At 41.0% G+C, this 23,861-nt stretch overlaps 1 protein-coding gene across 5 annotated transcripts in view; it reads right to left on the reverse strand.

The window, feature by feature from the left end:
• The window catches only part of LOC128928182 (uncharacterized), a 556,644-nt gene that overhangs the window by 250,386 nt on the left and 282,397 nt on the right, over positions 1-23,861 (reverse strand). The window contains exon 7 of one of the 5 annotated variants that reach the window (XM_078350502.1): positions 435-14,441. The exons of the other annotated variants lie outside the window; for them this stretch is intronic. The gene's annotated coding sequence lies outside the window, so the exon portion shown is untranslated. Of the gene's footprint in view, positions 1-434; positions 14,442-23,861 lie in introns of those variants that run through there. 5 annotated transcript variants of the gene reach the window in all.

The raw sequence follows: 23,861 nt of genomic DNA on the forward strand, positions 1-23,861 counted from the left end.
AAAGCTTTCATTTATTGAGGATCCATATGTAACCATCATTCTACTCGGTCCTCACAACAATCAGATGAGAAAAATAATGGTATTATTTTACAGATGAGAAAACTGAGGCTGGAAGGCTAGGCCCAGTACCCCAGAGTTGTAACTGGAATCCACACTAAAATAGTGTTTTACAAACTGCAGACTGTAAAAACAATGTTGTGAGTTGCAACTAGCACATTTTTCAATGAGAAGCAATAAAATGGAATAAATTGAAATTGATTAGAATAGAAAAATAAGAGCAAATCACACACACTTAAGAGTCAGTATTGTTTTGTGAATTTTTGTTGTTACATGCACATACATATATGTTTTACAGATATATTTCAACTACTTGAAATATATGTTCAATTATATGAAGTATATATTTTATATATGCATATATACTTATGGCCACACTGGGTCACAGTATAAAATGTACATTTTTCTGGAAGTTGTGGTCAAAAACATTTGAAAACATTACTGTAAACCACTGAGCATAGCCCTTTCCTGGATGACTTCTACAGAACTGTTTCTACCTTTTAGAGCTAATGGTTTGTGAATATAAAACTTTGGAGGATGCATGTGGCTGTGATTATTCTAATGCCGAATGTGTCCATTGAGGAATGACCAAGGAAAATGTCAAGCAAGGGACCCTGTTGACCTGGAGACCTCCCTCTCATTCTGTGGAAACCATGTAATTCCAGTCGGAGCCATGGAAGACCTATGTCTGGTGGTGAAGCTGCAGCTTAGGGTGCTACTGCTGGAATCCTGCTAGAAGAGATGGGTCCCCTGGGATCTCCAATCCAGCTGGAGAACTGAATTGCCATCTGGTAAATCACAAGACGATTTTTGTTCTTGCCAGACGCACCCTATCAGCATGGAAGATACAGACAGTCTTCAACACATAAACAGGTTATGCTGCCAAAAGTGCCTTCGTAACTCAGATGTTTGGAGTTTGGAACACATCATCCCATAGAAACAAGGATATAAATGGAGGTTAGGTTTCCATGTTTTAAAACTCAGAGGGTGTGTGACATGCTGTATATTTTGTGTGGTGAACTGGGTAAGAACACATTTGCTAGCTGTGGGAACTTATGTATAAGTTCCTTATGCTTCATAAGTGCTAGTTCACTTTCAAAGGGGGTGCCTTTTTGTAGCAATGTCGGGGTCATTGTGTCATATGTGTGCAGGGTGTCCAACACTAGGTCGCTGTTCTATTGCTATTACCACATTGTGACAGAGAAACCACTTGCGACCTTGACCAAGCACATAAGCGCTCTGAGCCTCAGTTTCCACCTGGGTGAAATAATATTCACCTCGCAGTGTTATTGTAAACACAAACAAGATCATGTACACACAACACTTAGTACAAAGTCTAACATGAGAAGAGTGTTTAATAAAAACCAGGGATGTCTTGCCCTTCTTAGGAATGCCTAGCCAAATCTGCATACAATTCTGGATTGACCTAAATCATTATTAATAATCCTATGGACCAGAAAAATTAAAATGGGTAAGGTCTATGGCCTGAACATTTGTGGCTTCTCAAAATTCAGCTGTTTAAACATAATCGCCAATGTGATAGTATTAGGAGCTGGGGCTCTTGTTTAGTAATGGGGCTATGAGGGCAGAGCCCTCATTAATGGGATGTGTGCCCTTATAAAAACAGCTCCAGAAAGCTAGATCACCCCTTTGTCCGCGTGAGAACATAGTGAGGAGGTGCCATCTATGAACCAGAAAGCAGGACCTCACTAGAAACTGATCTGCTGGCACCTTAATCTTGGATTCCCCAGCCTCCAGAATTATGAGAAATAAATTTATGCTGTTTATAAGCTACCCAGTTTATGGTATTTAGTTATAGCAGCCCAAACGGACTAAGACAAGAATTTAGCAAATGTCTCTTAGTGTTCAATCCCATGCTTGGCTTCATATGACATAATGAGAGGTACATGCTAAGGTCTCTCAAGGTAAGAATGTGATGTGGAAATATTGCAAAGGTCTGCACTGAAATGGGATCAGAGAACACTCCAAAGATGATAAAGACACCAGAGAAAAGGAGGGTCATGGGCATGTTTCAGGTTGACCGTGCAGCTCACTGGTCCAGCTGAATTGCATACCTACCAGAGAGATGGTGATACAGATGAAAAAGGGAGCATGATAGCATTTATCCTTCACCCATCATTAATAGTCCCCAGGGAAAACCCCAGGCCAGATGCTTAGCAGAGCAAGTGTTCTTGGGCCAGTGGCTGAATTTTGCAAAGGAGGAAGAGACCAATTGCCATAATAACAAAGTTCCATGTAAGGTCTCAAGTTTCACACAATCTTTACAATACTCAAGATGATCTCTCTGGGGAAGGTGAAAAGAATTATAATTACATCTGTGAAGAAGGCTTGAGAGGGGGAAAAAAAATCCTGCCATATGGAGTGTGGAAAATGTTTTGGAACTGAATAAATAACATGGCGGGTGTTTTTCTCCTCCCATTTTTGTTTATACATCTACATTATGCAGGCTGACTAGGGAACATGGATCAGTTTTTCTTTTGGAAAAGAAATGCACTGGGTAATTTAATTTTATGACGATTAATAATATGGGTCTTTCTCAGCAAGCAAAGACATTTACAAACTTGTAATCAGATTTTGTGATTTAGGTGTAAACCAATCATCCGCAGGAGGCTGGGAGATATTTCCAACCAGCTTTCCCATTGCAGTGGGATTTCATGAAATGCAAAAAGGGCATATAGTAAAAGGTTCAGGATCCCAGATGGAAGTAGGGAGAGGGCTACTGGTGTTACGGACAGTCTATCCTCTGAAAAGAATTTTAATAGCCAAGAGACAGGCATTAATAGGTATGAACCATCAAGTGTCTTCTAGACACTGTCCAAGTGGGATCTTGTTGAATGTTCCTATCAGCTCTGTGCTGCAGATGTTGCCATGCCCATTTATCAGATGAGGAAGTGGAGGTCACAGAAGTGAAGGGAAGTTGTTGTTCCTACTCACACAGCTACCCAGTAGCAAAGTTCAGATTTGATTCATCACCTGCCTAACTTCTGCCTTTCACTCTTACCACCCTACTCATCTGTCATAAACATATCCTACATAAGGAATGCAACTTAGAAAGAAGATTAATATGCAAGCATTTGTGGCAACAAGACAAACTGAGTCAAGCATTAAAAAGGAGGTACTAGAATCATGCAATAAGACGGTATATAAAGGTTTTTAAATCTACACATAATTAATGATTGACATTCATTAAGTGCTTAATGTACCAAGTGTTTTATAATGCATTACCTTACTAAATCCTCACACCAAGCTAATAAGAGGAACACTATTGTTCAATTCTGTTTAAAGGTGAGGAAACCAAAATTTAAAGAAGTTAAGCTAGTTAACCACACTCACAAAGGCAGTAAATGACAGTGCTAAGTTTGGTAAGTCCTAGTTCATTTTCAAAGGGAGTCACTAAGAGCTGCCTTTATATAGCAATGCTGGGGTCATTGTGTCATATGTGTGCAGGGGTTCCAATATTAGGTCACCATATTGGTTTTCTTTTTCTTTTCTTTTTTTGAGATGGGGTCTCACTCTGTCATCCAGGCTGGAAAGCAATCATTGCTCACCGCAGCCTTGACTTCCCAGGCTCAAGCAATCTACTTCAGCCTCCCAAGCAGCTGGGACCACAGGTGCACACCAACATACCCAGCTATTCTCTAAACTTTTTTGTAAAGACAAGGTCTTGCTATGTTTCCCAGACTGATCTTATACTCCTGGGCTCAAGCAACCCTCCCATCTCAGCCCCACAAAGTGCTGAGATCACAGGTATGAGCCACTGCATCCAGCTAGTACTAGGTTTTGAAGCCGCATCTATTTTGCTGCAGAATTCATCTTTTTAGTATCTCAATGCATCACTACAGATGAGTGAATGCTATTAGAGAGAGAATTTGAAATCCATTTTTTTTTTTTGCATAGAATAGTTAAAAGGTCTCAGGAAATGTGGACATTCTCAAGATTATTGAGAAACCCAGTTTGGCTGGATTGTAGGGAGCCACACTGAGCAGATTAATTCATTCAACAAGACTTTACAGGACATCTTCCATGTACTACACATCATCCTATATCTGGGATACATAAATGGATAAGATGCTGTCATTCCCCTGAAATGTCTGATAGTCAAGTGGCAGATAGATTGTAAGTTCCATGAGGATAGAGACTTAGCACATTAGTATGAGCTCAGTAAATATCTGTGAAACAAATGTCAATGTGAAAGACATTCTAATGGGTGTCAGACACTGTCAAAGGTGCCAGGATACTGCAGTAAATAAAACAACAAAAATACTTGTCCTGTTAGGGTATGTGTTCTAGGGAAAATATAGTAAAATAGAAAGTTAGGGAGTTATTGTTAGGGGGGAGATTAAATAGAAATGTCAAAACAGACCCCACTGTGGTGACTTTGAATAAAGAATTAATGATAAAACTTGAAAGATAAGCTGTAAAATAAGTAGGTTGTCTTGTGAACAGTGGTAAACCAGTGAAAGTGATGTTTTGGGGGTCAGAAGAGAGAAAATTCAGTGAAAGTATGTGAGTTCAAATAGACTATTTTTGCTAGAACTAAGATTATCAGGAGTTTCAAGGTAACTGACTTTGGATTTTTAGTGTTGTGGGCAGAGTGAATCATGGGGAAAAGGAGGAGGTTGTATCCTCTTTTCAGGCTGGGCAGAGGCAAGCCATATGACTTCTTCAGGCTGGTCTGAACATAGATGCTATCCTTAATCTGGTTCCCAGTGACTGATCCTAGGCCAGCCACAGTACTCTTTTTGTGCCCTGGAAGAAGTAAGGGGAAAAGAGCCCCTTCCCTGGCCTCATTGAAGCTCCACTGATCATGAGCACAGATCCTACCCTGGGGAGAAAGCTAAGACTTTTAGCAAGGTCAGTGCAAAGCCAAGAACACTAGCATGAGGACCTACGACCCTCATTCTGGTGCACCATCTTATTCCTCTTTGGCATATTTTCTTTGCCATACTTGCCTGATGTCCTGTTTCAACTTACTATCTTATCATCTAATTTCCTCAAATATACATTCATTCTCCCTAACTGGAGCTTATCTATGATACTTGGAGCAAAGACCCCTGCTCAAGAGGTTCCCGCTCCTTGGAGAACACTTCTCTACCTTCATCTGAAAACAAACAAAAACTCCCAAAAAACCTTTATCATCTTTTAAGATATACTTCAAACCACTTACTCTTTTTTTTAATATAGTTTAAGTTCTGTGGTATACCTGCAGATCATGCAGGACTATTACATAGGTATGCACATGCCATCAAGCCACCTACTCTCAAAAAAAATCCTACCTGAATTAACAGTCCTCCAAGGCAGGGATTTGTATCCTTAGATTCATGTAATTTATCAATCCATGTTATACATGGAGCAAATTATGATGCTTACATGTTTATCTATGTGTCTCACAATGACCCGACTCCCCAACTGTGAACTCACTACAGGCAGAGATCCTATATTTTTCAGCCCAGTAATTGAAGCCTCTAATACATAGATCCTAGAGCGTTAACAGGCCCATCAGGTATTTTAAAGGTTGAACTAAATTGAGGGAAGAGCATAGCTCTTACAGTCATTGTCCTCTCAGCACCCAGCAGGGGCATGACACACCCCTAGGACATGAGATGACCGAGGGTTGTGGCCTTTGGGTACTGTGTCCTGAGATCCCTGGCACTCAATCCTCGGCTGCTCTTCTGGGCTCCCATTTGCCAACCAAGATCCAAAGAGAAGAGAGACATGTACGTAGACCGAGGCCAAGCCTGACCATAGAACCTCAGTGTGTCAGAGAGATCACAGCTCTTAGAGATCAGCATCTTACATGTTGGACCAGCATCTTAAGCAGGTGGTCATAGACCCTATTCAGTCCATAGAAACCATCCATTTGGTCTTCATAAGGTTAAAAGAATTTTTTCATTCCATGGTCAGTATTTAAAAATTGGGATTTTTTTTCACATAAAACTCCAGATTTCTATTTTCTTTTGAAAAAGCAGATCTATTACAACACTTTGCCTATACACCCACCCATATGTTTCTAGCCTGGGATTTCATGTTTATAACCCTACATGAATAAGCATATACTTTATATGTTATTATTTATTTATTATTTATGCATTTGGGAAACAAGTAGTTTATTAAAATGGTCCTTCTTTTTCCTAGAGAATTCCCCTGAGTCATTGATTTTTCTAACACTTTGTATATTTCTGAGTACAGGAAATTCTAAGAGTAGAAAGGAGAAAGTTCCAAAAAATTGTTTTCCAGTTTCTTTCAGCCTTCCATCTAGAAACCTCAGACATTTCATGGCAATTGCTCTGACGTTTTGGGGGGGAAATCTCGTTACTTTCTTGTTCTTAGGAACCTAGTCCAGATCAAAGAACATGCTTACATATCCCCAAACAGAGGAACTTAATCCAGATCTTAGGGTTCTAGGATCAGCTCTCCCCTTAACCAGGAGTGACTGGACAAGTTCATTAACCTTCAAGAATTAGGTGGGAAAATGAGGCCATGATAAGGGGGTCTGCCTTTTATCCTAAGTGTAACAAGAAGCTATTGAGGGTCTTAAGCACACAAGGGACATTAGCAAGTTTCAGTTTTAAGTGATTCTCCCTACAAAATCTGTATGGAGAATAGATTTTGTATGTTGGGGTGGGCAAAGTAGAAAGACAGAGACCAGTGTGGAGTTAGATGAAGTTGTCCAGGCAAGAGGGGATGGCGGTGTATTAGTTACTAATGGCTACTGTAAAAACATTAGGACAAACTTAGTGGCTTAAAACAACACAAAAGTATTATTTTGAAACTCTGGAGGCCAGAAGTCTGATATTGATCATATTGGCTAAAACCAAGGTATGGGGCAGGCTGCATTCCTCCTAGAGGTTCTAGGAGAGAATCCATTTCTTTCCCTTTCCCAGTTTCTAGAGGCTGCCCATATTTCCTGGCTCATGACCCCTTCCTCTATTTTCAAATCCAGAGGCACAGTATCTTTATATATCTCTCTAACTCTAACCCTTCAGCCTCCCTCTTATAAAGACTCTTGTGATTATACTAAGCCTACATAGATAACTGAGGATAATCTCCTCATTTTAAGATCTTTACAACTTAATCACATCTGCAAAAAGCCTTTTGCCCAGTAGGGTAACATATTCATAGGTTCCAGGGCATAGACATTTTTAGGGGGTGATCATTCTGTTCACCACAGATGGAAACAATGAAAATGGAAAGGAATTTTTAAGAATATATTTTAGAATATAGTCTCCATGTGTTATAGATTCCAGGCACTTTTCCAGAGCATCCTTTGTAAAACTTCCAAGCCTTTCTTATACTCTCATCCCCCAATGGCAAATAATCCTCTTTTAAAAGAGAGAAGCAGACACTGAATGACAAACAAGGAGGGGAAATTGAAATTATATGCATGTGTGTATGTATGTGTATGTGTATCTACTTGAATGCTTGAATTTTCATCCTGGTTCCAACATTCTTTACCTGAGTATTCTTGGACAAGTCATTCATCCTCTCTGAGCTTCAGCCTTCTGGCCTCCCAAGTGTGCCAACAATGTTAGTCCCCTTATTCGTGGGGTTGTCAACAGATCAGACTGGATCATGCACACAGAAGAATGTAATGCAGACCCTACGACTAGATGAAGGTAAGAATTAGTGAAGAATTATCTCTGAATTTGAGATTTAAATCATCTCTTATTCTGATCCTTCCAGCTTCCTTGTCATGGTTCCTTCCTGCAGAAAGATTCAGTTCATTCAGGTTTCATAATGCTAATAGCTGGGAAGGTGGCAGGGAGGGACACAAGGTCAAAAAGCCCTGGAAGGTTAAGGGGATTATATTATTTCATAAGAAAAATGATCAAAAGACTCATAAGCTGAGTGTGGTAGCTAACACCTGTAATCCCAGCACTTTGGGAGGCCAAGGCAGGCAGATCACCAGGCCAAGAGATTGAGACCATCCTGGCCAACATGGTGAAACCCTGTCTTTACTAAAAATACAAAAATTAGCTGGGTATGGTGGCACATGCCTGCAGTCCCAGCTACTCGGGAGGCTGAGGCAGGAGAATCACTTGAACCTAGGAGACAGAGGCTGCAGTAAGCTGAGATCTGGCCACGGCACTCCAGACTGATGACAGAGCAAGACTCTGTCTCAAAAAAAAAAAAAAAAAAAACCTCAGATCTTCTAGGTTTTCTGTGTTGCCTTAACCTTGAAGCCTTAGGTGAGAAAATGAGGCCATGATAAGGGGTCTGCCTTTTATCCTAAGTGTGACAAAAAGGTGTTGAGGTCTTAAGCACACAAGTGACATTAGCAAGTTTCAATTTTAAATGATCCCTCTGGCTGCTGTATGGAGAATAGATCACAGGTTGCCCCATATGCCACCATGCTAAATATTCTCTCATTTACTAATGCTGACCAAGCGCCTGCTGGTGTGTGTCAGGCCCTATGCTAAATGCCTTGCAGGTATTATTATCCCATGTCATTTTCACACCAACACCATGGGGTTGCCCCACTATGATTTCCATTCACAGAGGACAATAAGGCTTGCATAGGCTTATTGGGCAACACACTATGATTTCCATTCTAATACTTGCCATACTAGCAATATCACCAGTATGTGATGGAGAACATAGGTCTGTCTAATTCTGTAGTCCTTGCTTGTAATTACTCTTCAATACTCCTCCACCAGTCAGTCGTGTCTTAGATGTGAGCATAAGAATATAAATATTTTTAAAGCTAGCTGTTGACATGGTTAACATAATTTTTTAAAGATTTTAGTCTGACTGCAATCTTTTTTGTTTTAATCTTACTTTAGGTTCTGGGGAACATGTGCAGGTCATGCAGGGTTGTTGCATAGGTACATACATAACGAGGTGGTTTGCTGCCTCTGTTCCTGCTTTGACTATATCTGGCATTTCTCCCCGTTTTATCCCTCTCCACACTCCCCACCTCCCACTGTCCCTCCGCTATCCCCCTGCAACTGCCCCCAGTGTGTGACGCTCCTCTCCCCAAGTCCACGTGTTCTCACTGTTCAACACCCACCTATGAGTAAGAACATGCAGTGTTTGGTTTTCTGTTCTTGTGTCAGTTCGCTGAGAATGATGGTTTCCAGATTCATCCAAGTCCCTAATCTAATTAAAATTCAGAGCTTCTGTACAGCAAAAGAAACCATCATTAGAGCAAACCAGCAACCAACAGAATGGAAAAAAATTTTTGCAGTCTACCCAACTGACAAAGGGCTAATATCCAGAATCTACAAAGAACTAAAATAGATTTGCACGAAAACAAACAAACCCAGTAAAAAGTGGGCAAAGGATATGAACAGACACTTTTCAAGAGAAGACATATATGAGGCCAATAAACATAAGAAAACATGCTCATCATCACTGGTCATTAGAGAAACACAAATCAAAACCACATTGAGATACCATCTCATGCCAGTTAGAATGGTGATCATTAAAAATCTGGAGACAACAGAGGCTGAAGAGGATGTGGAGAAATAGAAACACTTTTACACTGCTAGTGGGAGTGTAAATTAGTTCAACCATTGTGGAAGACAATGTGGTGATTTCTCAAGGATCTAGAAATAGAAATTCCATTTGACCCAGCTATCCCATTACTGGGTATATATCCAAAGGACTATAAATCGTTCTACTGTAGAGACACATGCACACGTATGTTCATTGCAGCCCTGTGTACAATAGCAAAGACTGGAACTAACCCAAATGCCCATCAATGATAGACTGGACAAAGAAAATGTGGCACATATACACCATGGACTACTACACAGCCATAAAAAATAAGTTTGTGTCCTTTGCAATCATTTTTAATGAATAAAAATAAGCCCATACCTGTACAAAACACTTAATTGTATTATCTCATTTGATTTTTAGGTAAAGATTTTATCCCCATTTTACAGATTTAGAAACTGAGGCTCAGAAGTATTGAACAATTTGCCCAAGACTACATAACTTGCAAAGTAATTCTGGGTCTCAAGATCAGTCTTCCGAATCCAAGTTCATTTTAGTTTTGCAAGAAACATTATATAGATCAATTTCCTTATTTCACTCTGAGGAAACCGAGACCTGATGGGAAGTGGTCAGTCTAAGAAAATACAATAAGCCAGTACATTGGCTAAGAGGAGAGGCAGGCATCAGTCACACATGCTCAAATTCCAATTCTCTATTTTCTTGGCTCATGTCCTTAGGAGACTTTCTTGAATTTCTTTATTAAACGGTACAGTATGTTCCTCTGTCAAACGAGGAGAATACTGTCCAGAGATTTTTGTGAAGGTTTAAGTTATGATTGAAAGTTTCCATTATATAGTAAATGGTGGCTCTAAGTACTACACCTGAACCAGGTGTGGAGACCAGGACTGTGATCTCCCAGCCTGATGTGTGTTCCACCAAGACTCCCAGGTCTCTTTGCAATTTTTGGTAGTATTTGCAAACATAACGACATCATGTGATGAACAGAGTGTTCTCTAAGTCTAAGCAGTGTGACTTTTGAAGCAGATTAAACATACCAACTATATTCTCTCAGAGCTTCAATTGCCTTGGCCAATCTCTTCCTGTTTTAACAGATAGGGCAAGGGTTACCCTTTGCAAGCCCAAATCTAATGATACCATCATTCAAGTGAGAGTAGATTCCTGTTGTTATCAGTTTTATAAGGCTGAAAGAAATTGATTGCATGTGGCATGTCTGTGATACAGGGAGATGTTATTATCTTATTTTTTTATAAAGTTTTCAGAAAAAAAAACCTCATATTTGAATGTTTTATTATTTATATTAAGCTCTCTAAACTGCCCAGCAGTTCTTGTTTCATTTAAGAAATCTTAAATTTGAGACATAAACTTCCTGACAGTGTGGGTCTTTTTAAAGGTGATATATGATCTGACAGCAGAGAAATAAGGCCAGTTGAGTGGTCTGACCACAGGATGGTAAAAGTCATGGTCAGGTTAGAAGAATCAATTAGAGTGGGAATGAGGCTGTGTAAATTTCAGGACTCAAATGGCAAAATATGAAGACAGGGCTGAACTTAAAGCCTTGCCTGATGTGATTTTATTTCATTTCCTGATTGGCAAGACAACTCTAAATGGGGTATTAAATTGGGTTTTAAAAAAAAGCAGGGTTTTTTTCTGTTTAAAAACAATACAAAGCAGGAAAAAATAGATGCAAGTTAAAGTAACAACAGACTTGAGGATTTATATGGGTATTTGAGGAAAGACAGAAAGCCTGGGGAGAAAAATGTATTTGAAGTCAGAATTCTGGAAGGGAAGACTTTACGTCTCTGGCTGCATCAGCTGAAAGGGCTGTATTTATAGCAGGCACGCAACTGCCTGGCTGGGTCCTGGCCCCAACCTGGTGCAGCCAGCTCTGTGACACGCTGTGAGTCTGTGCCGTGTGTTACATCAGCTGCAGATCTGATGTTTATAAGCAAACAACAGCTATGGAATCTTAAAATAGATATCAAAAGGGTGTCCATGGTTTCTAGCTCCATCTGACAGTGGAGTTCACAGAGGCAGAGGAGCACGCTGGATGAAGGAGCTAGCTCCGGAACCCCGTGCATTCTGATCCTAGCTCAGAAACTTCCCAGCTGGGGCAAATAGTAAACCCTGCCAAGACTCAGTTTTGTCATCTTTAAAATGGGGCCTCATTTGCAGGACTGTATTTATGATTAAATTATATCAGCCAGGCAAGCCATTTAGCACACTGCCCAGCTTAGAGTAAGTACCTAAAAATATTAGTTATTGTCATACTATCGTTATATAGGAAAGAATTGTTGGCTGCGAAGAGAAGGAGGGGTACTGAAATGTTTTCCTCTCTAAACTTTACTCCTTCCCTACCATGCCCATTACATCTCACCCAAATTGTTAGGTTGGTGCAAAAGTAGGTTGATACAAAAGTAATTGCAGTTTTTGCCATTAAAAGCAATGATCAAAACCACAATTAATTTTGCACCAACATAATATATCTTCAGGACTAACTTCACTTCTATCTTGGTCTTACCCCAACTCTCTGAGCATAGCTACAATGACGACTAGACCAGACTAGGATAAGTATTTGTGTAGTAGCAAGGTCACTGGATTTGAAGGCTGAAGACCTGTGTTTAAACCTGTGAGTGTTACTCAGAAACCATGTGAGGGCCTGAAGGGGTCACTGTGTCTCCTTGAGCCTCAGTCTCCTTACCTTTAAAGTGGGAGAATAAACCATATGCTACCTACCTTGCTAGCCTGTTGTGGGGGTCAACTAACTCTACAGGATATGATAGTGCCCTTAAATGGTAGTAAATGTCAAGGTGTTGTTAGGTAGCATTATAATTTATTTATTCTTAAATAAAAACTACTCTCGTAATGATTCTAACCTGGCTGTTCCCCTGCAAACTATCCATTTGATACTTTGAAATTTGGAAAAATAAAAAAGGGGAAACGAGAAAACAAGACAGGTGCCTCAGAACAGTGGATGAGCTAAGCCAAAATAGCAATGACAGCACACACGCCTGTGTTCTCCATCCCCAGGGCAGACATCACCAGACCTGAATATCACTCTTTCGCACTGAGCCCAGATAGAGCTCCAGGATCCTTCTTAACACAATGCTCCAAATAAGCACCATCATTTATACTTACAACCTCCCAGCACCATCAAATGGAAGAGCCCATTTAAATATAGCAAGAAGGAAAAAAAATGGCATAAAATTCTGAACTCTAAAGTCAGACTTGGTATCTAATCCCAAATTTAGCACTTATTAGCTGGAAAGTCACTCAAAGCCTCCATTATCTTATCTGTGCAATGGTAATATAAAAATCCCCTTTATAAGAAAGTTGTGAATCTTTCAGCCAGAAATGTCTGCCAAATGGTAAAAACACAATTATTATTGGCTAGTGTGACTATCATTAATAACTTGCTTTCCCTTATCTGATATTCCATGTGAGGTTAACATAGGAGAGTAGCAAGTTATTAATGAGAATTAATAATAATTTTCCTTCTTCCTTCCAAAAAACAAACTAATAAGCCAAAGGCATCCAGAGTAATCTGGGTGAATCATGAGTTTAAGAGATAGACAGCCCTAGAATTGAATACCATTACCATCATTACTGAATTTGTAATATTGTGCAAGTTGCTTCACCTCTCTTAGCCTCAGTTTTCTCATTTATAAAAGGGGGAAACATTTTAGGGCATGGGAAAGATTAAATGGGATAATATACATAATGTACTTGGCCCACAGTGGGCTCCAGATCAATGTTTGAATATTAGTTGGAGAAGAATGAATAAATATAGAGCATAATAGGATCAACTCAAATCCATTGGAAACATTACAGAGGAAACATTTTCCGGAGAAGGTTAAAATGAAATAAAATGTCTGAGGTAGATTAAACTTTTCTCTCTCTCTCTCCTCATGTCAGATTTGTTTCCCCAGAATTTCATCTGCATAATGGAATTTGCTGATTGTGAATAGATGGTGCAATGTGCACAGAAGCATTCTCTGGAGGATAAAGCGCTGAAGGTTATTTATAAGTCATTTGGAGGGCCATCTTCTCTTATTTCTCAGTATCTTAGCATTCCCTCAGAATTCCACATTCCAGACACCCATGCCTTCCCCTTCATTTGAACATGATATGCTCTATGACCTGAAGGTTCTGAAAACTAAAGGGAATGTTGTTTGCTCCACACCTTTCCTTGGAGATCCCTAATGCGCATTCGCCCAATGAAGGCACTGAGTCCTACAACTTAAATACAGTAACAATAAACAAGTGACAATGCTTGTTTACCAGAGTGTTGTTTCAATGTATCTGACCACAGAAACCTTCTTCCAGGGTAATACTTTCTTAGCATCCTGCCTAATTACTACCTGAAAATTGCTGTTACCTTGAATTTCCCCAGATGACTAATGAAGGGAGAATTAAAAGCTGAATATTCATTATGATTATCACGCAGTGCTGCCAGAAGATATAAAATACAGAGTCAACCAGAAACTGCTACTACCTTCTGTTGTGGGTTTAATCATGTCCCACGAAAGTTCGGTTGAAGTCCTAATCCCCAGTATCTGTGAATGTGACCTTATGTGGAAACAGGATCTTTGCAGATGGAGCCTAGTTAAGGTGAGATTGCATTGGATTAGGGTGGACCATACATTCAATGTCTGGGGTACTTTTAGAGACAGATTTAAAGACACATAGAGCGTCTAGACACAGGGAAGAAGAACATGTTAAGACAGAGCAGAGACTGGAGTTGTGCTGCCGTAAACAAAGGAACACCAAAGATTGCCAGCAACCGCCAGCAGCCGGAAGAAAGAAGAAAGGATCTTACCCTAGAGGCTTTAGAAGGAGCTGGCACTGCCGATTTCCAGCACCACAACTCTGAGAGAATAAACTTCCACTGTTTTCAGCAGGCAACCCTAGGAAACAAGTATACTTGATGACCAGGTATTTCTCCTTCATTCCCGGTTTCCCATTGTCAGTCTCCTTTCCTAGTTCCTACCAATTTTCCTTACTATTAAATATGGGAGTATTCCAGGTGGAAGACTCTGAACCATTTTTAACTCTACTGTAGCATACTTGCTACATATTTATTAGATCCAGGACCTCAGCTTCAACAGCATCTACGCGGTGATGCATCCTCATTGTAAATTTAAGGCATACTTATTATGGCCAAAATGAAAGCTCTGATCCTATCCTAAAAAACAATTTAAAAAAGAAAACAATGGCCCTTTTCTTTCTTTTTTTTTTTTTTTTTTTATTGGATTATAGGTTTTGGGGTACATGAGCAGAGCATGAAAGACAGTTGCGTAGGTACACACATGACAGTGTGCTTTCTTTACTTCTCCCCTTCATTCACATTTGGCTTTTCTCCCCAGGCTATCCCTCCCCACCTCCCCCTCCCACTGGCCCTCCCCTTTTCCCCCCAATAGACCCCAGTGTTTAGTACTCCCCTTTCTGTGTGGCCCTTTTCTTTCATTTGGCCTTCTCCATCTCTGGAATGAATGCATTGCCCCAGTTGCTTAGGTCAAATACCTTGGAGGCATCCTTGAGTCCTTTCACTTCCCCAGTACCCCACAAATCCTGTTGAATCTGCCTTTAAACCAAGTCCAGAATTTTATCACTTTTACTAACTCCAACTCCCCCACACCTGTTGTTGAGGTCACTGTCATCTCGCTTACATGAATGCACCATGATAGCCTCCAATCTGGTCTCTCTGTTTCTCTTCTCTGCCTTTACGATCTATTCTTGACACAGGAACCATAGGCATATTAAAACCTAAATCTGACCCTCCCCTTCCCACAGTCCAGTCTCTGGCTGTCACTCTGACCTTGGTTCCTCCCACTCTTCCCCTCACTCAGCTCCAGCTATGCTGGTCTTCTTCAGACTCTCTAATGAGCCAGCGTGTCACTCCCTCCCTGATACCCAAATGCGTATTTCCTTGCTTCAAACAAGTTTCTCAACCAGCACCTCCTCATAAAGTCCTTCCCTTACCACTGTGTCAAAATTGGAACACGATCCCCTTCCTGCTTTGTCTCTGTGTCCCTAATTCACTATTGGACATCATGTGGTAGGGGGCAGGGGGTGTCGGTGGCTCATTAGAATATGCACATGAGAAGTAGAGAAAGAGACTTAACCGACTTATTCACTGCTATGCCTCTCAGTCCTAGTACAGCACCTGGTACATAATAGGTGCTCAAAAGCATTTCTTTACTAATTTATTAATTTACTTGCTAATTAATAATTAAATCTTTCCAGGATTGACTAGGGGGAGGAAACGCATATGAAAAATAATTTGACCACTCAATCTGAGCCATGAAATCTGAAGAAAAAACAAGACAGTTCTGTAAACAGTAAATTTTCTTGCAAGCAGAAATGAAGTCTTCTGAAATATAAGAGCTCTTCCTTGATTGGTGGAAAAAAACAATTTCCAAAGTCACTCCCTATGTAAGTCATTTAAATCTTCTTTTCCTTGTTTTTCTCCCACAAAATGTGGATAAAGTTGTTGTTTTTCTTATCCACAGGATATTTCTTTCTTGGTGTACAAGTATCACATATTTTGAAAAATTAAAAAGAATTGACTACTCTGTCCTTCAAAGCAGGCTTTCAAATGAAACTCTTAAAACAATCTTGTAATAATGACAATGAACATTATTGAGAGCTTGCTGTACACCAGCTACTGTTCAGGCATCCTCTTATTTAAATGTCAATATTCCCAGGAGGAAGGTACTAACAGGAACCTCATTCTTCAGATGGGAGGACCAAGGCTTGGAAAGACTGAATAACATTTTCAAGGGCTTATTGCTGGTCAGTGGTGAAGCAGGAATTCCAACCCACGCATTTTGATTTCACAGTCACTGTCTTGACCTAAATGCTATTTTATACGACAAGGTAATCCAGCAGAGTAAGGTTGCATAAGCAATACTAGATATTATTACTTCTATTTTACAGGATAATAAGCCTCAGGGAAGGGAAAGGGCTCATTCAAGGTCACAAAGTCAACCTTCACCCAGGCCCATATTTCAAGAGGGATCTTTTAGTAACAAAATGTATCCAGTGATAGAGTAGCATCCATGTGACAGGAACAGCATACAATGCAGAAGACATTTAAGTGCCAGATGGGAACCTGGATTATGTGCACATCAGAGCTAAAGACCAGAGAAGGAGACTGACCTGTCAAAGGTCACACAAAGAGTCAGCTCTTCAGCCTGCTTCTCAGGGCCAACATAGACCAATTTTCCTATATTACCTAATACCTTGGATATGTAATACAAACCATCAGGTCACACACATAATACCCAAAACTACTACAAATGGTGGGACACCTTGTGTTGTCCCACCACACGTAAATTGTGTGTTAATATGTGTCCACGAATACAGTTCAGAGGAGTGAAAGGTTTGTTTTCTGTGGCTTGTTTTTGTATGTGTGTAATTACTTGGTGGCTATTTTGGAAACATCTTTTGAAGATTAAGACCAATTAGGAAACAGGTGGCACCAAAATATTGTCAAACATTTTGGATCAGCAGCAAATCACTGACTTAATTAAGTAAATAATTAAACTGTATATTTATACCTGATCAAACAACAGTAAATAGACAAATTTCAGGATTGGTTATGAGCCCTGGCCAAGAGTCAAGTCAAGAATAAGTCATGTCCAAGTCACTGCTTCAGTGCCTCTTCCACATCATATCTTGGAGGGCATTTGGGAGGCAGAGTCAAGAACCAAATCACAATAACAACAACAACAACAGTCTTCTGAGCATGCCAGGATTATGGTGCATCAAGCAAAGGAAGGAGCTTGCTGAAAGGAGACAAGCGGCTTACATTTCTATGGCTCTATTGCTTCCTTTCCTATTCTAAGAGCACCTGAGGTCTCTCTATTACCCAAGAGAGAGATGGGCATATTTCCTCTTCCAAATTCACTATCAAATTCATCTATCTTTGTAGCCTTAATTTTGTCTACTCCCTCTCCTTTTGCCAAAAGAATGACTTATTGTATTACAATAGTTAAGAGAAGAGGTTTTGGGAAAAGAATCATGTTCAAGCCTTGGCTTTGCCACCCATCACAGTTTTACCATCTGTAAAATGGGGATAAGAGTTACTCAAAATTGTGTCAAGTGCTCCTTACAGGCCAAGTGTTCTGCCACGTACATTATACACATGCATTGTTTACTGTTCACATCTCTAGGTAATTGTCTCTGTTTTGTACAGGAGGAGACTGAGGTTTAGGGTAAGTAAGCAACTTGCCAATACTAGCTCAAATTAGGCTTGCCTATTTTGTGATAATAAAAGTGGAAGTGACAGTGACTTAAATGCAAAAGAAGCTCATTTCTCTCTTGTTCATCTCCGGTGGTCCAGAGCATTCTCCATAGCTCTATGATCATCAGGGGTCCAGCTCCTTCTATTTGTTCTTCTGATATCTTCAACATACAGCGTCCACCTCACATTCCAAGGTAGCCATGGTGTTCACATTCCAGCCACCAGGATGGAGGGAAAAGGAGGAGAAAGGCATGCTCCTCACTTTGAGGACCAGTCTTAGAAGGTACACACACTTCCTGAGCTTACTTCCCATTCGTCAAAATTTGGTCACATGCCATACCTAACTACAAAGAATGCTGGGAGTCTTTATTCTGGGTAGGCTTGTGTCTAGTTGCAGAAGCCAGCCTCCAAAATAGCTTCCAATGATCTTCACTTCCTGATGTTTATGGCCTTGTGTAGTCCATTCCTATACTGACCAACAGACTACAATAGAGAGGGTACTATGTGGCTTCCAGGACTAGGCATAGGAAGTATTGAAGTTTCTGCCTTGATTTCTTACACTGTTAGCTTTGGACAGAGCTCACCACCATGCCATGAAGACAGTCAAACAGCCTTCTGAAGACGTCCACATGTAGAGGAATTGAACCTCAACTTGTCTGCCATATGACTGAGCCAGCTTGAAAGTGTCTGGCCTGCAGAGAAAGGCAACCTTTAGATGCTGCAGCTCCAATGGATATAGTGAACCCTGAACCAGACAAGCCGCTCTCTAATTTCTGGTGCACAGAAACTATGAAAAATAATAGTTGTTGGTGTTTTAAGCCATTAAGTTTGGGGGTTATTCACAACACGATAGGTAACTAACTTACTAGTTCATATTTGGGAGTTCCATTGTGGAGGAGGGAGGAGAACACAGACACCAGGAGACAAGCAGCCATCTCTGTCCTACTTCACACACATTGAAATGTAATGAAGACAGGATTCAGACCTACATATTTTGACTTAGGATCCTATATTTTTAACTAACACTAGATTTCTAATGCTTTTTCTCTAGATTGCTGTAGTGTATTTTGTCCTTAGCAACTAATCTTAAATTTTGGCTGGTTTGTCCCATTCTCCATAATATTCATGCATGAAAATATTTTCTTCCTTCCCTCTCCTGAAAGTGAGATTCCTTCTCTGTCCCTATCTTCTTTTCCTCTTCCTCTCTTTCCTTCCTTTTTCTTTCATCACTTGCTTCCCCCCTTTCCTCCCTCAGTTTCTTGCCATATGGCTTCTCTATAGGGCATCTCAGTGTGACAATTTGCTCCACTAAAGCAAGCAAGTAAGAGAGCAAGAAAGTGGAGCCAGAGAAATAGCAAAGTCTTCTGTAACCTGAGCTCAGGAGGGATATCCTCTTATATCTGCTATGTTTTGTTTCTTAGAAACAAGTGACTAAGGAAGCCCACCCTCAAGGAGATTACACATGGACAGGGAGGTGAGGATCATTGTGGGCTTTTTTAGAAACTGCCTTCTTTATTTCCTTCTTTCCTTCCTTTCTTACTTCCTCCCTTTCTCTTTTCCTTTCTTACCTTCCTAGCTGCTATTTTCCTGTGTATTCAAATTAATCCATTTATTCACTGAGGGCCCTATCATGGTCCATGCCACACTCAAAGCTTTTAATAGCCCCCCCCCCCAGTCACTGCCTGGACAAATCCATTCTTCTCCGTGGGATATTAAAGACTCTTCATGGTCTCCCTTTCTCTTGCTGTTCAGCCTTACCTTTTACAATTTCACCTGTTTTTCTTTTTCTTTGATGGCCTTTGTTTCCCAACTAAATCTGTCACCTTTCTACTTCTGTCCCTTTCTCCATGACCTTCCTTCCAACTAGAAAGTTTCTTGCTCCAAATCCTTTATCTTTGTGTAAGCTGAGGGCGAGGACTCCAAGCTTTAGAGCCAGCAGCCTCAGAATCCAACCAAAAGTTGTCACTTAGCAGCTTGGGTGAGTTAATTAACCCCTCACCTGTGAGATGGGGAGAAGGATCCTCATGGGATTGCTGGATGAATTAAATAAAATATGTAATCTACATAATATGTGAATATGGCATCTGGAACATAAATGGCAAGTATTGCAATTATCATTAGCCTCTCTTTTAAATCCTGGGTAGAAAAACTACCACACATCTGTGCTTCACTCTATAGCTCTTGTACCCCAATTGCATTTGCTGTTCCCTGTGAGGTTAGAAGTATGTTATCACCAGTTTACAAATGAATACACAGACTCACAGCATTGAAGTGATGAGGCCAGGATCACACAGTCAGCTGAGAGTAAAACCTGAACTAGAATTCAGTTTCCAACTCCAATCACTGTGTTCCTTTCTCCTATATGAACATTTGCTCCCCCAGCTTAATTAAGGGACAGAATCACGTGGGCCAGAATTTCTTTCTGGGGCCCTCTGAAACTGATTGATTCCCTTGTCCTCAAAGGCAAATTGAACTGTTACAGGAAGGCATGGCCTTTGGAAGACACACAGAGCTTGAGGATTGCTGGAGCTGCTGACAGAACCACCACCTTCCACACCCTCCCTGATCATGGACAGGCTCTAGAGAGTTTAGATCTGCTGCCAGGCCTGAGAGCTCATCCCATTTCCTGGATTGCGGAGGGACAACATGGAAGGTTAACCAAAATAAGATCCAATGACATACTGCCCTTCATTCTGGCCTTTCCTTTTTAAACTTGCCTATAGTCAAGGTTCAACCAACCAGATAATATTTTCTGGAAGGCATGAATTCCAAAGGGCCATGAAAGATACTAAAAGGTTTAGAGTTAGGACAGCCTTAAGAGTAACAAGAACTTTCTAATCATCAGAATGGTTTTAAGAGGAATGGGCTTCAGGAAGAGAATGAAATCAGCATCAGAGAAAGTACTCACCAAAGGGTATGCACCAAGAAGCTCCCCAAATCTGGCTGTAGCATTGAATTATTAATATATGGTGAGAATTTTTTTTTTTTTGAGACAAAGTTTCACTCTTGTTACCCAGGCTGGAGTGCAATGGCGCAACCTCAGCTCACCACAACCTCCACCTCCTGGGTTCAGGCAATTCTCCTGCCTCAGCCTCCTGAGTAGCTCGGACTACAGGCACGTGCCACCATGCCCAGCTAATTTTTTTTGTATTTTTAGTAGAGACGGGGTTTCGCCATGTTGACCAGGATGGTCTCAATCTATTGACCTCGTGATCCACCCGCCTCAGCCTCCCAAAGTGCTGGGATTACAGGCATGCGCCACCATGCCCAGCTAATTTTTTGTATTTTTAGTAGAGGCGGGGTTTCACCATGTTGACCAGGATGGTCTCAATCTCTTAACCTTGTGATTCACCTGCCTCAGCCTCCCAAAGTGCTGGGATTATAGACTTGAGAGAATTTTTTTTTTAACCTAACACTTCTAACTTACAATTTTCCTGGAATTGATTTTTATGTTTGGTGTAAGGTAAGGGTCAAGATTTTTAAAAAGCATTTTTACTGTATATGTTTAAGGCGTACATGATGTTTTCACATATATATACATAATGAAGTGATTGCTGCAGTCAAGCAAATTGACATGTCCATCACCCAGTGAGATTATTTCACATGCATACTCTCAGACTCAGCCTCAGACTTTTCAAATCAGAATCTTTAGCCATAGGGTCTGTGAAGCAGTACTTTTCACTCTTTCAGGTGATTTTAATGGACAATCAGATTTAAGAATCATGAGCCTAACTGGCAATAATTCAAGTATCAAATGGAGGTTGGACCAGATTGGTGCTTTTAAAGCTAAGCTCTGTCCTGGAGCTCCTCTGGGACCGCTGCAGGATGGTGGTGAGGGTAAAGGGCAGAGGTCATGGGAAGAGAGCCGTGATGGGAAGGAAGTGGAGTGTCCACATCCCATCTCCCAGTTTTAAACATCTCCCTCTGCTTTTATCTCTTTTGTTCATTTATGCTTCTATGCAAGATGCATTTCCACAAAGGATGCGCTAGCTTTAAAAAAGCTTGAAAGCAGCTGAATCAGATGACCTTTAATTTATTTAATCAATAAATAGTTGCTGAGTGTGTGCTCCCCGCCAGCCTCTGTGCAAAATCAAAGCTGAGTCATACATGTTCCGTCTTCCCTAGGACCTCACGGTTGAGAGGGAAGCAAGAACGAGTGAGTTGTTCAGAGGCACAAGATGACTGCATTAATGGAGAAATGAGAACACAGCATCCGCCATAGGAAGGTCGCGTAGGAATTCTCTCATTGGAGGAGAAAAGGGAGAAAGTGGAATGAACGGTACATGCCAAAGCATAAAGGCCTGAAAAAAATGGAGACGGTTTGAGCATTTGGGTGTGGTTCGAGCTTAGGAGGCCAGGGCAATGATGCCACAAACTGGCTGAGTCCTTGAGCCAACCCTAACTTCTCTCTGGGCTTCAGTTTCCTTAAGGCCAAAATGAGTGGGTGTGAATAAATGACCCAGAGAATCAGAGAACCTCAGGGTTGGAAGAAAAGGGATGTTGACTCATTAGAATGGTAATTTTGCCTCCCTGGGGAACAGTTGGTAATTCTGGAGACATTTGCTTGTTACAGTTTTTCCGGATCATGAATCCAGAGTTCACCTTTCCTGAATCCCAAAGTTTGACACCACCTCATCTCTGTCTCTGGCCTCTGCCAGGGCCTCACAGGCACTTTGTCTTTCTCCTCTATTTAGACTGGGCCACACCAGGCCCTCTCCCTTGTCTTAGCGTCTTTCCCACAAATGAATACTGGAAAGCTGGGCTACATCCCCGTGTAATCTACATTTGTCTCCCTCTCCTCTCCCAGGGCTGATTTGCAAAGCTCTTTGCCCCTGGTTAGCCATCAGCTTTATAGCCCTTCTCTCCTCCCAATCCCCAATTTGCCCTTTCTAGCCATTACCCATTGTAACACAAATTAATAGTCCTCATACTTAACACACTTTCATCTAGCCCCAGAAGGAATGTTACAAAGAAAAACCTTCCAGCCTATTATTCCCAAATTCCAAATTCATTCCATTAAAAAAAAAAATCAGTTTATAAAGTCTTAACCATAAACATACCAGGCCCCATGCTAGACACTGAAGATACAGGAATCAACAAGCAAACAAGGCCCCTGCCCTCAGGGTGCTTGTTACTGCTACTACAAAGAGGGAAGTACCTAAAACAGATACCCACAGGAGACTTGGAGTGTGATGGCAGAGGTAGGAGGGCTTCACAAAGTAGACTGTTAAACAGGCATCATTGAGATGAGCAGAAATCAGGCAAGTGAATTAGAAAAAAGGGCAAGGCAGAAGGCAAAGTACATGCAAAGTTCCAGACTGAAGAGCAACAGTTGAGTGGATGGAATGAAAGGGAGTTCAGGTTTGCGGGAATGGAGAGAAAGAGAGAGGGAAGGTGTGAAAGAGGATGCAGGAGAAGGAAGCAAGAAGCAGACCGCAAAGGTCTCATAATATATCATTTTAATGTGGGAGCTTTTTCCTGAGCTCAATAGGTAGTCATTGCATTCCTATGCCTAGAACAACCATTCAATCTGACACTCATTTATTGATTGTTTTTGATGTGATCAACCCTTCCCTACACTATGGGTTGGGGAGGGGAACGAATACAAACATAGCATAAAAGTGGACCTGTGATCTCTCCACGGGCAGGACAAGGCTTTAAGCAGAGCTTCAAACTATGTGCCAATTTCAGGACCCTGGAAATCAGGGACACATTTTGTTTTGCCTGGAGAGGGTCCTCTAGTGCAATACTCAGCAGAGGGGTGCCCAATAAGTAGTAGGTAAATGAGAGCAAAAAGTATGGTCATACAACAGAGGCACTAGCACATGCAAAGAGTGGCAGAGTGCAGCCACCCCACACAACAGAGTGGTACCCATTAAGCAGCAGATGAATGAGAGCAAAAAGTGTGGTCATATGACAGAGAAACCAGCACATGCAAAGAGCAGTAGGGCAGAGCAGAGGCCAAGGAAGGTAAACAGTGGTCATGGAATCTTCCAGAAGGAGAGGAGACTTGAGAAATAAGCAATAGAAAGGAGAGGGCTTTCAGAGGAGAACTGACCAGACACAGCCCGAATACAGG

This window comes from Callithrix jacchus, chromosome 1 (assembly GCF_049354715.1).
Source record: "Callithrix jacchus isolate 240 chromosome 1, calJac240_pri, whole genome shotgun sequence".
NCBI classification, from domain to species: domain Eukaryota; kingdom Metazoa; phylum Chordata; class Mammalia; order Primates; family Cebidae; genus Callithrix; species Callithrix jacchus.